This window comes from Erythrolamprus reginae, unplaced genomic scaffold (genome assembly GCF_031021105.1).
Source record: "Erythrolamprus reginae isolate rEryReg1 unplaced genomic scaffold, rEryReg1.hap1 scaffold_239, whole genome shotgun sequence".
Lineage (NCBI taxonomy): Eukaryota > Metazoa > Chordata > Lepidosauria > Squamata > Dipsadidae > Erythrolamprus > Erythrolamprus reginae.
Window position 1 is genome coordinate 34,273 of NW_027248606.1, and position 15,239 is coordinate 49,511.

General features: G+C 43.0%; 2 long non-coding RNA genes across 2 annotated transcripts; both read left to right on the top strand.

The window, feature by feature from the left end:
- The first annotated feature begins 5,149 nt into the window (after window positions 1–5,149).
- LOC139156044 (uncharacterized) lies at window positions 5,150–5,830 on the top strand. Its single transcript, XR_011557191.1, has 3 exons — window positions 5,150–5,190; window positions 5,452–5,526; window positions 5,764–5,830. It is a non-coding gene; the product is annotated as an uncharacterized lncRNA (long non-coding RNA).
- A 2,114-nt stretch (window positions 5,831–7,944) lies between these two features.
- LOC139156042 (uncharacterized) lies at window positions 7,945–9,729 on the top strand. Its single transcript, XR_011557190.1, has 3 exons — window positions 7,945–8,002; window positions 8,317–8,362; window positions 9,642–9,729. It is a non-coding gene; the product is annotated as an uncharacterized lncRNA (long non-coding RNA).
- The last annotated feature ends 5,510 nt before the right edge of the window (window positions 9,730–15,239 follow it).

Genomic DNA, 15,239 nt, shown 5'->3' on the forward strand with positions numbered 1-15,239 from the left:
GATAGAAAAAGAATTCCTGTCTAGCTCTGCCTCACAACACATTATTAGATCCTATCCAAGCAAGGACAGCAACTACCACAAAATACCATTTTTTAAACAGTTTAAATCCTTTCAAAGGAGGGGGAGGAGAATCTGACAGCAGGGGGCCTTTTTAATCCAACTAAGGGCAATGCAGAGAGAGCAAGGAATAGTTACTGTAAACCTGTTGACAAATACACACAGGGAGTAAAAAAAAAAAGCCACTGGGTTTCAGCAAGAGGTAGCTGGCTTTTTTCACGGTGGGGGGGAGAGGGGGCATGCACACACGCACACACGCACACACACACACACACACACACGACCTCACCAGAGGGGACAAAAGCTGGTGCCTCCTCGCTCTGGCTCAAGCAATGGCGCCCTCGTGTGGTGACTTTGTCAATGACCCGAGTATAAGCCGAGGTTGTGTTTTTCAGCCCATTTTTTGGGCTGAAAAACTCGGCTTATACTCGAGTATATATGGTATATGACACAGAGCAGGCTAAATAAATAACATTTGCTCCCAAATAGAAATATCCGGTGTAACCATTTCTTCCTGTTGCCTTGTCTTGTTTTGCCTTGGTATTTTATCGCCAACTGGGTTTCTCCCACTTCGGACTAGTTCACAAGAACCGGTAAGCACTCGCTGGTGCCATTACAATAATGTCACAAAACCGGATTGGTCAGTGCTGGTCCATGGGCTATAAAGATGATTCTCGACTTATGACCAGGATTGATCCCAAACTTTCAGCTGTTAAGTGAGACATTTGTTAAGTGAGTTTTGACACATTTTACTACCTTTTTTTGGCCATTGTTGTTAACTGTATGTGATAAGTTATTAACATGGTCGCTAAATGAATTTGGCTTCAGCATTGATTTTGCTTTTCAAACGGTTGCAGTAGATGATCAGATTTATTTATTTATTTATTTAATTGGATTTGTATGCCGCCCCTCTCCGAGGACTCGAGGCAGCTCACAGCATTTACAAAAACGAGAACAATCATATAAATCCAATTAATACTACATTAAAAACAACCATTAAATTCTATTAAAAGAAAGTAAAATCTATCAAACCAATTATTCAACACTCATACTTGAAACATTCATTGATCAGGGGGAAGATGTAAATGTCCCAAGCCTGGCGGCAAAGATGAGTTTTTAAGCTCTTTTGGAAGGCAAGGAGGGTGGAGGCAGTGAGAATCTCTGGGGGGAGCTGATTCTAGAGGGTTCCCCTAGGTCCCACCAGCCGACATGGTTTGGTTAACGGGATCCTAAGGAGGCCAACTCTGTGGGATCTCACCGGTCGCTGGGATTCGTGCGGCAGAAGGCGGTCTCGGAGATAATCTGGTCCTATGCCATGAAGGGCTTTATATGAACTTGGGAGACAGCAGTGGTCATAAGTATGAACCAATTGCCAAACATCTCAATTTGATTACATGATCAAGGGATTGATACAAGTTTGAAAAGTGGTCATAAGTTCCTATTTTCAGTGCCATTGTAACTTTCAACAGTCACTAAATGAACTTTAAATGAAGCCTAATGACTACTTGTCCTATGTCTACCTAATCCTGTTTCCAATATTTTGAATTCTCCCATTACAGGAAGAATAAAAACTATAGCGATATGATACAATGGATATTTTAGAACCAAAAATGCAAAATTGGATTTAAAAGGAAGTCAGAAATTGTTCAGTTTCCGTGAAGCGTGTGCTTTCATATTTCATTGTATCTGATTTTGTACAAATTGGAAAACTGGTTACTTTAAACTGGGTGTCTATTTTTATTTTTATTTTGTTCCTAGTGTATATTTGGAAATTTAAAATAGAATATATTTGCTACTACCAAGTCCGTTCCTGAGGAAAGAAGAACTGTCTCTCTATATATATTAGGGCAGTGAATGTATTTCAGTACAGAATCTCTCTAATGTGAAGTCCCATTATCAGTAACAGTAATCCTCAACTTAAGACTGCAATTGAAGCCAGAATTACATTTGTAAGTTGTTGCAGTCCTAAATCGAGGCATCACATGGATTCCAGAAGGATGCAAACAGTGACAAATGTAAGGCAATTGCCGAGCATCTAATTGCAATTATGTAACCATAGATGTAGGGATACGCAGCCCCCATAACTCATAATATAAGTGGAGAGAGAGAGTTGGACTAAAAGTCGATTCCGCCCTAGGATGCCATGATGCCCTCTGTGCTTTGTGCCACAATGATGGTACTTCCCTGTTGTTCATGAACAGACAACTACCCACAGGAAATGCAGAGGCCAAAGGTCACCAAAAGAGTCAGCCACTGGCCTCCCCTAGACCCAGGTAGACATAGACAATGGCTATTGTTTACCTGTTGCCAAGGGAACCAGATTGTCAGTTGCCCTGATAAGCCCCTCCCCCCCAGAGCATTCTAACCGGGTGAAATCTAACGATGGCAGCCAGAAAGTGCTGCAGGGTAAGTGTTGGTATCTCAAATGGGATGAATCTGGCAGTAGGGGAGGAAGTTCATGCTTCCCAACTCTTTTAACATGTCTATTTTATTTCACAGAGATTTTGGAAATATTTGCGAAGAAGACTTTGCTGCTGCACAGGAGAAGAGGAGGTCATTCCCAGGTACCACCTCCCCCTTCTCCTTAAACCCTGGCCATGGTGGGACAACACCAGGATAGGGCAGCCAAAATTTTTACTAAGGCCATGGTTCCCAACGTGGGGCCCACGCCCTACAGGGGGGCAATTTGATTTTTAATGGGAGCGATTGGAACCTTGTTTAAACCAAGTTAATGGCCTTTTAGGCTTCCTTTGGCTGAGGAGTTCACTTTTGAATAGTAACAATTATATGTCAGGGGGGTCACAATTTTAGAGATGCTTAGGTGGGGTATGGTCAAAGAAAGGTTGGGAACCACTGTCCTAAGGGCATTGCGTGAGGGTGGAGATGGTCAGGATGAAGCCAGAGTCAGCACCCAGTTAAGGGTTTTTCAGTTGTTAGGAATCTTTGAATTATACTTTTTTCCATCTGTTTGCCAATCAGATATTTAAGAATTGCTACTAATCCATTTGAACACTTTTAATTATTCAATTTTTTCTAGTTTTTTTCTTACAATGCTTATAAACTCTTAGTTCTCATTATAAACCGTAGAACTATTTCTTTTTTTAATGGTAATTTCATTTAAGATTACAATTTGCAACAAAGTAACAAGTTACAAAGTAGTGTATCTGTAGAGGAAGAAACTCTTAAAGTTAATTTCTAGGTTCATTGTTCAAAATATTTTTAGTATGTGCAATGTTAAAATATTTTGCTTCATTCTATATTTATAAATTGAGGGTGAGTGATTTTTTTATAATTGTAATATTTCATCTATTTTCCTTTAATGCCCAAATTTTAGACTTTTTAATTTTTTTATTTTTTAAATAATTCAAAATTATATTTTCCTATGAGAATGGGTCTTTATAATTAACTCCAAAATGTTATTTCAAATTTATCTGAACCCATAGCCATTTGAAACTTTTTAAAATAAAAAATTTAATACTCTTTCGCTATTTATTCCTTAAAGTTTGTCCTTCGTAACTTCTTTCAGTAAGGATTGAAGGAAACTTCTTCAGTTTTGTAGAACATATTGATTTGTTACTTTGTTGTAAAATTGTAATCTTAAATGAAATTACCATTAAAAAAAGAAATAGTTCTATGGATTATAACGAGAACTAAGAGTTTATAAGCATTGTAAGAAAAAACGAGAAAAAATTGAATAATTAAAGTGTTCAAATGGATTAGTAGCAGCGGGAGAAGAATCCTCGTCCCAGCACCCTGAGAAGCGAAACGTTTTATTCACTCTGGGGAGTCGAGAGAAAGGAAAATCAGGACTTTATTTACTTTATTTAAAAGGTGCCACCAAATCCCTGGTGTTTCCAAATCCCCAGTGGCTCGCTGAGCGCAGTTGTCCATGAGCGGCTGTAGGAGAGCGGCGGTGGCAGGGGAGGGTCAGGAGGGAAATAAACTTGGACAATGGCAGCATCTCCGTTTGGATGGGCCTGTGAGGGGGATGGCTGTTGCTTTGCAATTCTCTGCCTCTCATCGACAACTGCGGGAAAAAGCAATCACCTCCAGCGCTCCCACTCCAGCCTGTACTTTATTCATAAGACAGTAAACCTGGACAATGAGGGAGTTTTCCAGCTGAAAGTGGTTGCTGCCCATCCCTAGGCACCGCTGAAGGTCTGCAGAGTCTGTAAGATCCTATCCCCAAAATGACTTTCTGTGCATAGGGGCCTTCAGGGGCAAAAAGATGGGCAGGCTGACAGGCAAGGCTGAGAAAGGAGAGGCTCAGCTAGAGATGGATGTTTTTGACATGCCACCTTCTTCTTTTGGGCAGGACTGAAGGAGGAGGAGGAGGAGAGAAGACACCTCCTGGAGTAAGTATGCTTCTGCAACGTGGCCAGTGGGTGGCCATTCCTCAAATCTGGGTGGGGAAAGGGTGGAAATCCCACTGGGGGGAACTTGGCCAGCCTAGAAAACTTCAGAAGAGCTCTTTGGATTTTTTTTACTTGCAGGTATCGATGGCTGGGGCTGCAAGGACCCCAAATACATCGAAGTCTGGCAGGGACCTGCCCTTCGTGGGGTGAGTGTCCTCTCATCCGAGGGACTCTGAAGCCCCCAAGAAGGTGGCTAGGAGTAAGGTTTACAAGAGGGGAGGCATCTCTACCCTCTGCCTCTACTTTGGCTAACAGAAGAATGACTCAGGCCCTTCGTTCTCTCCCCAGGATGGAGATCCCCAGAAGATGGACTCCAGGGCTCTCCTCTATTAAGGAACTGGTAAGGCCACTGGTAAGACCCCCTCCCCACTGTAATGGCAGACATCCTGCCAAGAAATTATGCCAATAGATATAATATTTGCCTTCTTATTTCAGGAGCCACAAGATGAAGAAAATAGCCAGGGTTCAGGGTAGGTAAAAAAACGTGCAGAGGGGAGGCGTCTCTGCTTCTGCTGCTGCTGCTTGTGTCACAGGACAGGTGGCACAGGGCAGTCCCACTGGCAGGCCAAACCCCTTGTCAGGCCAGCTGGAAGGGCTCTTGGAGCGTCTACATGGCCACTTTTGCAAAATGGGCCATGGCTGATTTTGATCTTTGTCCCCTTTGTTTTCTTCCCCCAGAGACACCACCTATACGATCTGGCAGCGAGAGCCCTCGGAGGTAAGAAACCCTTGGCAGGGGGGCAGAGGGTGAGAGGGTTAGGGCGATGCCTTGAATCCTGATGGGAGGGGGAGAAATTATGGTAGATATCCTTCTAAGCTTAAGGCTTGTAAAGCTTTCTCCCCCTCCCATCAGGACTGAAGGCATCGCCCTAACCTTAAGGCTTGCTGTTGGCCCCTAGGGCCTGATGCGCCCTCTCCTTTCTCAATCTTACTGGGACGCAGAAAGCTTAGGATTTAGCCTCCATATCTTCATTTGCAGGATTCGATGACAGCTCAAATGGGGTCAGGGAGCAGCCTGGACCTGGCCTCATTTTTGGGATCCTCCAGCCCTTGGGTAAGTAAGACAAAGTGTTCTCAGTTGGGGAGGGGTGGAGTCCCCCTAGTTAGTTCTCCTAACCTGACCGAGCTGTGCTGGAGCGTTCTGGGCAGCGGAGCAGGGGGACACCCGGCCCTTGGGAGATGGTACTTAGGTTAGCCACATGCCCCCAAGCTCTGGTGCCAATGGCTCCTTTGCCACAAATCAGCAGGGACTGGTGTCCTTAATGGAGAATGGGATTATTGTCGTCCACAGGATTCTCAGGACAGTTTCACTGATTTGGGCAGCCTGGACGAAGACACCCCGGACAGCTTGGAACGCCTCATCCAGGAATTAGAGGTATGTATTCTTTTCTTTTTTTTTTTATAATTTTTATTTACATACAGTGGTACCTCGGTACTCGAACGCTTTGGTTCTCGTACATTTCGGATAACGAATAAAATTTTCAGCAAAAATTTGCTTCGGTATCTGAACCCACCCTTCCTGCAGCTTGGAGCTCTCATACAGCTCCTCGGCCCCCTGAAGCTGCTGGGATTGCAGCAGCCCCCACACTTCCTGCAGCTTGGAGTACCGAATTTATTTATCCCATTGGAAATAAAGAAAATAGATTTAATTGGTTCTCAGAGAGTTAACAGGGGCTGGGAACCAATTAAATCCATTTCCATTATTTCCTATGGGATAAATAAATTCGGTACTCGACCAAATCGGTTCTCGACCACACTTTTGGAACGAATTGTGGTCGAGTACCGTGATACCACTGTGTATATAATAAGACAATAACGACAAACAGTACATTTACATAAAATACAGAGAACAGAAAAAACAAGCAAGAGATATATTTCTTCTCTTCTCCTGTAGTAGAGACTGTTGACAGCGTCCTCTCTTTAAAAAAAAAAAAAAATTCTTGGCGGTGTTAAGACCAGTGGTTTGAGTTGTATGTTGTTATAGTTGAACTCTTATGTCGTAAGTTCTTATCAAATAAACCAAGCAAAAAACTATATGGACTTTTTAAAAAAAGATTGTTCTTTAAGTTGTTTCTTTATCTCGTAGCACTATAAAGGGGTGTTCTTTTATTTAACCAAATGTAAAATTATTCCCATATTTGGGAGTATTTTGTTTTTTCTTTTTCTTTTAGTTCCATTGTTAGTTTATCTGCTTCAGCACAATCTAACATTTTTTTTATTAAATTCCTTTCATTTGGCATGTTTTCATTCTTCCAAAATTGTGCGATAGCTATTCTCGTTGATGTTATTAGATGTTGTATTAGGTAATAATGTTCCTTATTCATCTGATTTTCAATAATGCCAAGCAAAAATATTTCAAGTTTCATTTCTAGTTCAATCTTAGTTATTTCCTTTATCCATTTCTGAAGTTTCTGCCAGATTCCTTTAACTTGTCTGCAGGTTCACCACATATGAAAATATGAACCTTGTTTCTCACCACACTTCCAACAGTTAGGCTTGAGGTTGGTGTACATTTTTGCTAGCCTTTCAGGGGGCACATGCCACCTATAAAACATTTTTATTGCATTTTCTTTGTATGCGGTGGATTTTGTGATTTTGTAATTGGTATGCCATATTTTTTCCCATTGGTCCAATTGTATTGTGTGACCTATATTCTTTGCCCAAGCAATCATATTCCCTTTTACTATTTCTTCCACGTTTTGGTGTTCTTGGAGTATTTTGTAAATGTTTCTTGTGGGGTCCTGATAAGATTTTATCTAATGGAGTGTAGTTTTTCTGTATTCCATATTTCTTTATGTCTACATGGAATCTAGATGATATTTGGTGATAACACCACCAATCCACTTTTATTCCTTCTTCATTTAGCTGTGTTCGTGTTTTTAATTTTGAGTCTTTATCTAATAAGTGTGAATAGTTTAATAGTTTTTGTCGACTTATAGTGTTTGGGTAAATTATTGCTTCTATGCTTGAGAACCATAGTGGTATTTTAAAATAATGTTGCTTCCTAATTAAGTTCCAGTTGTCTATTAATGACTTCCTTATCAGATGGTGTTTAAAATATGAGTGTGTAGTAGATTTGCTGTCCCAAATGAAACTGTGCCATCCGGACTGGATATCATATCCTTCCAAAGCTAGTAGTCTTGTATTTTGAAGTTTAACCCATGTTAGGGCTGCTGCTCGGTAATAGAGTTTGAAGTCGGGTAAGCCAAGTCCGCCTTGCATAGGGCTATCTTGTGTCCATTTAAGTCTAATTCTGGTCTCTTTTTTTCCCATATAAATTTGGATATTAATTTGTCTATATTTTTTTTAAAAAGGTTCCTTCTAATTTAATTGGGATTGTTTGGAAGTAATATAGAAATTTGGGTAATATGGTCATTTTTATTGTGGCAATTCTTCCTAGTAATGAGATTGGTAATTTAGAATGGGATCATTGTCGTCCACAGGATTCTCCAGAGAATAGTCCGGCGAATTTGGGCAGCCTGGAAGGAAACACCCCGGACAGCTTGGAGCGCCTCCTCCAGGAGTTAGAGGTATGTATTCTACCCTCTTCAGGGATCAATGCCTTGCTTTGCGAAGCTCAATGAAGCAATGAGCTATGCTGTGCAGGGCCACCCAATCAGACAGGTCCTAGTGGGGGATGCTGGCACAATGTGGTCTACTGGAGAAGGAAATGGCAGCCTTCTCCAGTATCCTTAGTAAGAAAACCCCAAGAAAAGCATCAAAACAATGCCAGAAGACGAGCCCCTCAGATAGGAAGGAGTCCAATATGCTACATGGGAAGAGCAGAGGGCAAGTACAGAAAGAGCAAACTGGTACTAACAACAGCCTTTCCTTCCTTCCCCAGGAGCTGCAACAGAAGGAGGAAGAACCAGCTCCAGGCACCTCCAGAGGTGAGTTGGTAGTTGGCTGTGAAAAGCCTGCAGGGAATGCGGAACTCCAAAAGACTGCGCTACGTAGTAATGGGCAGGACCCAGAATGGTTGGAAACGCTATTCCGGCAGCGGCAATGGAGTGCATAGTCTCGCTCCACTGCCGCCGGTCTTGCAGGCGCAATGCACGCACAACCTAAGCAATTCTGGCAGCTAAAATCACTTGGGTTTTGATTCCATGCGTGCACAGAATTTTTGCTGCTGGAAGAACGTCTGCACACGAGATTACGGTTGCTCCACATGCGCAGCATCCGGAATCTCACAGCAAGAAGATACAGCAATGATAAATAGCCAACCTACATAACACTAAAGAAAGATACAGCAATGATAAATAGCTAAGCTGCATAACACTAAAGAAACAAAGGCACAAAGAAATCTAATAGGATAATGAAATACTAATGAAATAGGACGGTCAGTAGTCCAAAATTTACAACTATAATAAGGATCTGAATATCAGTTGTTAAGGTACCACAGTCAAAAGTTGAGTCACTATTTGATAAGATTTAATGTTACAACTGTTTTTATGACCATCCGTAAGCAAGTCATTGTGATTATTAAGCAAAACAAGTGGTCGTAAGTGCAAATCCGTTTTAACCAGTGGGCGGTTTTGCCATTGGCAAAAAGTGTTGCAAATGTGATGACATGACCATGGGCCATTGCAAGCTGTCATAAATGCAAGTTTGGCTGCCAGGCACACAAAATGCAATCATCTGACCATGCGATAACTGAGTAGATTATAATTTTGAATGGCTATTAAACTGGTTGTAAATCAGAGACGACCTACACCAGGAAAGGAACCTACACCTTGGAAAAAAATAAAGTATAATCCCCAAAAGGGATAAATCTGAAAGAGGTTTATAAGAATACAAACATTTAATTCTTTGTGTTTACAACTCTGTAGAATGAAGAAAAATAAAAGAGCAAGACCTAGAATAATGATTAATTTTTTAATAAATCTAAAGGACAGGTTTTTTTAAAAAAAATAAAAGATTGCCCTTTTTAATAAAGGACAGATATGGTTACTATAAATTTATAGCTACCTTTTCTAGCATCGGCTTCTCTGGATGTTTTTAATTCTAGTTAACATAATTCTTAATCAACCTGATTGTGGGTTGTTAAAACCATTGTCTTTCCTAACACAATTTTCCTTATCTCCCATTCAGCAGTGGAAGAAGCTTTTGATTGCTTTTCGGAACTGTCAGTCAATGATAGCCCGCCTCTGCCTTTTCATGTTTTCATAGGTATATAAAGACCACTGAGGCCAGAAGTGGCTTTATCCTTGGCTTTGAGGTATGTATGACTAACCTGAGTTGCTTTCCTAACCCCCCCCCCCCCGAAATGTGGTTTAAAGTTGGTCTTTCTGTTTTGTTTTTAAGTGACTCTGCAAAGCAAAACGAATAATTTAAGGGCGATCCGGAAGGGACCTCCGCATTGCGGCAATTGGAGCGAACACCCGCCCACCCTCCGCTATCAACAGTGTGTCATAAGGAGGTTGCCTTTGGGGCCGAATAGGAATTTTTTGCGGCCTCCCCTTTAGAGGCGGCCGTTTTTTCGCCTATTCCACACTGACGGTGCGGACTGGATTGGTTAGGGGGTGTGGCGCATTTAGTTATTTAGGAATTTCCACCCCGTTAGTTTGGCTCTGCAGGTCCTTAGTTTGTTTTGAATTAAATATTCAAAGTTACGTATTTAAATTTATTTAAAGTTATTTAAATTTATGCTAATTAATAAATGACCCTTAATTAATCCACAATATAAGTCTCAGCGTCTTTACTCCGCCTCCGGGGGGCAATTATATATAAGACAGCCCTAAACATGTCTTTTTCAAAGCCTGCAGTGAAGAAAAAAGGTTGGTGATGAGCACGTGTCTTATTTGCACAAGGAATACAATTTGAAATGTCATTACACAACTAAACATGCTGAGGAGTATCAGATCCAGGGGCTTAAAGCACAGGTTTCAGGCTTCTTTAGAGGAAATGGAGTCAGAATATGGGGATGTGCTCTACTTCACCGAGGTACGTTGGCTCAGCAGGGGAAACATATTGAAGAGATTTTTTGAGTTGAGAGCGGAAGTGGAGAAAGATGGGATTGCTATTCCTGCGCCAAGTGATACAAAATGGCTTATGGACTTAGCTTTTTTTGTTGATATCAATACATGAGCTTACTGTACTGAACAAAAAGTTACAAGGCCAGGGGCAACTTGTCAGTGCTGCCTATGACAATGTGAGAGCATTCTCTACAAAACGTATGTTATGGAAAGCCCAGCTTTCTCAGACAAACATTTGCCATTTCCCAGCATGCAAGGCACTCATGGATGCAGGCACACCATTCAGTGGTGAGGAGTATGTGGATATCATTTTGAAGCTACAGGAGGAATTTGATCACACATTTGCAGACTTCAAGATGCACAGAGCAACATTTCAAATTTTTGGGAACCCCTTCTCCTTTGATGTGCAGGATACCCCTCCTGTGCTTCAAATGGCGCTCATTGACCTGCAGTGCAACTCTGAACTCAAAGCCAAGTTCAGGGAGGTGAGTGGAAAAGCAGACAAGCTCGGGCAATTTTTGACAGAATCGCCCCCCCAGCTTCCCTGAGCTTTCCCAAATGTTCAAGTGGACCATGTGTCTTTTTGGGAGCACATACTTGTGCGAAAAGCTCTTCTCTACCTTGAACTTCAATAAATCCTGTTATGTTTGTACTTTTAAATAAAGGTAACCGCTGATTGGCTTAAGTCACGGCCAAGGGAAACCTTGTTGCGAAAGTTTAAAAAAGAGGAACTCACGTCTGTTTTCCCCGCGCAGATGCCCCATTTGCGTTTTATTCTAAAACCCTTTCACCTGCAGAAAGGAATTACTCTCAATTAGATAAGGAGGCATTAGCTTTAGTTGCAGGCGTTAAACGCTTCCATGGATATTGGTTTGGCCACTCTTTTACATTGATTACGGACCACAAGCCATTGTTAGGCATTTTAGCAGGAGATAAGCAGACCCCCACATTTCTGTCTCCGAGAATGACCCGTTGGACGATCTTTTTAGCTGCTTATAATTATGTACTTAAGCACAGGGAGGGGGAAGGAAATTGGGCACGCAGACGTGTTAAGTAGGTGTCCTCAGGCAGAATTAGTACACGACCCAGCCCCAGCGTCCAATGTATTGCTGATAGAAATGCAAGAAAACCCATTAATAACGGCAGCGGAAATAGCCAGAGAGACAGAAATAGACCCCTTGTTATCCCGAGTAAAGCAATGGGTACTTAAAGGGTGGCCGGAGGGGGGGGGATTCCAAAAGAGACATGCCAGGTATTCAAGAACAGACAAACTGAATTAAATGTATTAAGAGATTGCATATTGTGGGGTGACAGGGTGGTAATTCCTAAACAGCTGCAGAAGAAAGCATTGAAATTGTTACACCAGGGTCACCCAGGCATGGTAAAGATGAAAGCCTGGCCAGGAGCCACCTTTGGTGGCCAGGTTTAGACCAGGACATAGAAACCTGGGTAGCCACATGTCACCCATGCCAACAAACTCGCCCAGACCCACCAAAGACCAAACCAACGGAGTGGGAGACACCAAAGGGACCATGGTCCCGCATACACATAGACTTCGCAGGACCTCTAGCGGGACAATCATTCCTCATTGTGGTCGATGCATACTCCAAGTGGCTGGAGGTTGTCTTAATGACCTCAACTACAACAGCAGCTACAATAAAGCCGCTGCGGAGACTTTTCTCAACACATGGATTGCAGGATGTCCTCGTCTCGGACAACGTGCCACAATTAACATCCAGGCAAATGGAGGTCTTCCTGGCCAAAAGGGGGATCCGACATGCATTAATATCTCCCCATTTCTCGGCCGCTAATGGCCGGGCTGAATGCATGGTGAGGTTCGCAAAAGAAGCCCTGCACCGGTCAGCACCTGGAGAATGGCAACAGCAGCTGGACGAATTCCTATTAGTCCAGCACATCACCCCGTCGGCCAGCACAAACAAAAGTCCAGCAGAACTTCTCATGGGGAGGAAACTCCGTTCCCAGCTGGACAAAATTCACCCAAAGTTTTCCGAAAGGAAAGATAAGCATACAACGGAACCAGAATGGACTTTTAAAACGGGCGACCCAGTCTATTCAAAAGACTTTGACTCAAATCTCCGCTGGAGAGAGGGGACAATTGAATCGAAAACCGGCCCCAAATCATACACGATCCAACCGGCCAATGGGAAAATCTGGCGCAGACACATAGACCAAATCAGAAAACGACATCCAAGTGAGTTAACACAAAGTAACAATGACATTTTTCCCGTAGATCAAACGCATGGGAATTACCAAAACCAACCAGACTACTCACCGCATCATCTTTTGGCATCCAGCGGCGGCTGCCCTGGAACCCTGGCGGCTGGCGTTGGAAAGGCCACTTCTATGTCCATAGGGCAAGACAATCTTTACCAGGACGGAGCAGCACAGGACCCAGCCGACCAGGAGGACAACTCCCTGCAAACTGAACTGCGCAGGTCTGGGCGAGTCAGCAAGCCACCAATCAGGTTACAAGACTACGTCACATATCTAAATGATTGACAGTTTGTTCAACCTATGGGGGAAAGTGTATTATGTTTGTACTTTTAAATAAAGGTAACCGCTGATTGGCTTAAGTCGCGGCCAAGGGAAACCTTGGCGCAAAAGTTTAAAAAAGATGAACTCACGGCTGTTTTCCCCGCGCCAGCAAGGTATATAAGGCGCGGATTTAGCCGATAGCCAGCAGTCACTTCCTACCTGCGAGCTGGTCACTTCAACTGTTCCTGATTGCCAATAAAGGGCTGTTAACCTTCCTCGGCCTCCAGCTTCTGATTTAACAAATCCAAGTACAGGTCCAGACTTACTGGTGAGCATCTTCAAGGCCCATGGAGGGTCTCAACTGCTTCCTCCCTTAAACCAAATGTGGCTTGGCTATGCAAGAGTAAGAGCTGCCAGATCTCTAGCAGCAAGAAGTAGGGAGAAGAAGCCACGTTCAAAACAGTTCATGTTCAATGTTCCATTCATGTTCAGAAAGTTAATTGTTAAAGAACTATTAATACAGACATTTGAATCTCAATAATACTAATTACATTTCTCTAGTCAGCAACTACAGTATATGTGGTTTCTTCAGTCTTCTATATCTGCTGTATTATTGTTGTTGTTGTTGTTGTTGTTATTATCATTTTCATTTTATTTATTTATTACTGATTTATTTTTATTTTTCTTATGAATTTGTTAATTTATTTTTATTTTTTAACATAAAATAAGATGAAAAAATAAAGACATTTGATAACATTGGAATGTTTTTGTAAGAGCTTTTTGGGGGGGGAAACCTGATGTGGCCCAGCCTCACCCAGACTCTACCTCCAGCGGCCCCCAGATAAATTGAGTTTGAGACCCCTGGTTTAAAACAATGCCTTGAGGTAGGACCAAATGTCTATACATCTATAATAATTTAAAACAAATGTTAAGCTAGACCTTTCAGATAAATAAGAATAAGATGGAGCAGCCAAATCTATGTTAAACCCCTAATGAAATGTATGGTCTTTTAAGCCCATCAAATTTTCACAGAAACTGATTTTTAAAAGATTTTGACTAGTAAGCACATATAATATGAAAAATCAAAATTAAGTTAAGAAAGTCCATAACTTTGTATTGAGAATCTGGATTTGCATGTCCAGCTGGTCTAACTAATCTAGTATCATGTGATGCTGCAGGTGAAACTTGAAAAATTACAATATCCATGTATATGCCACGTATATGATATACAGTGATCCCTCGAGTTTCGCGATCTCAAGTATTGCGAAACGCTATATCGCGAGTTTTCAACCCGGAAGTAAACTCCACCATCTGCGCATGCGTGCCCTTCCACGCATGCGTAGATGGTGGAGTTTCCCCGCCGGGCAGAGGCTTCCCTGGGTCTTCCCCCTCTTGCCCCGGTAAGACCCCAGCGGCGCGAGCAACGGCGTGGGCGGGGGAAGGCTGGGCGGCGCGCGCGCAAGGCCCGCTTCCCAGCTGGGAAGCAATTAGAGCAATGGGGTGGGCGGGGGAAGGCCGGCCGGCGCGCGCGCGAGGCCCGCTTCCCAGCTGGGAAACAATTAGAGCAATGGGGTGGGCGGGGGAAGGCCGGCCGGCGCGGGCGCGGGGCCTGCTTCCCAGCTGGGAAGCAACAAGAGCAATGGGGTGGGCGGGGGAAGAACGGCCGGCACGCGCGCGCGCGGACAAGCAGCAGCAGCGAGGCAGCGGGGAAACCCCAATCTTCGGCTCCTCGCTGCTGCGGTAGAAGTAAAAACACCATCTGCGCATGCGCAGATGGTGTTTTTACTTCCGCACCGCTACTTCGCGAAAAATCGATCATCGCGAGGGTTCCTGGAACGGAACCCTCGCGATGATCGAGGGACCACTGTAGACCAGTCTAAATAAATAAAATTTGCTGCCAAATGGAAATAACCGGTGTAATAATTCCTTCCTGTTGCCTTGCTTTGTTTTGCCTTGGTATTTTATCGCCATCATAAACCTACTCATAGTTAATTATGGGCTTTTGTGTTTGTGTGTCTCTCTTCACTGCAAAAAGTGTACAAACCAGAGGTGGGATTCTCCCAGTTCGTACTGGTTCACAAGAACCGGTACCCACCCGCTGGTGCCGTCATGATAATGTCACAAAACTGGATTGGTCAGTGCCGGTCCATGGGCACCACCATCTTTAAAAATAAAAAGAAATTCCCACCACATTTCAAAAATGTTTTTCCTCCTGAGCATGTGCAGAAGCCAAGTTCCTGTACTGTGCATATAGAGGCCATCTTTTTTTTTTTTGGCTTTGGGGTTTTTTGGGGGG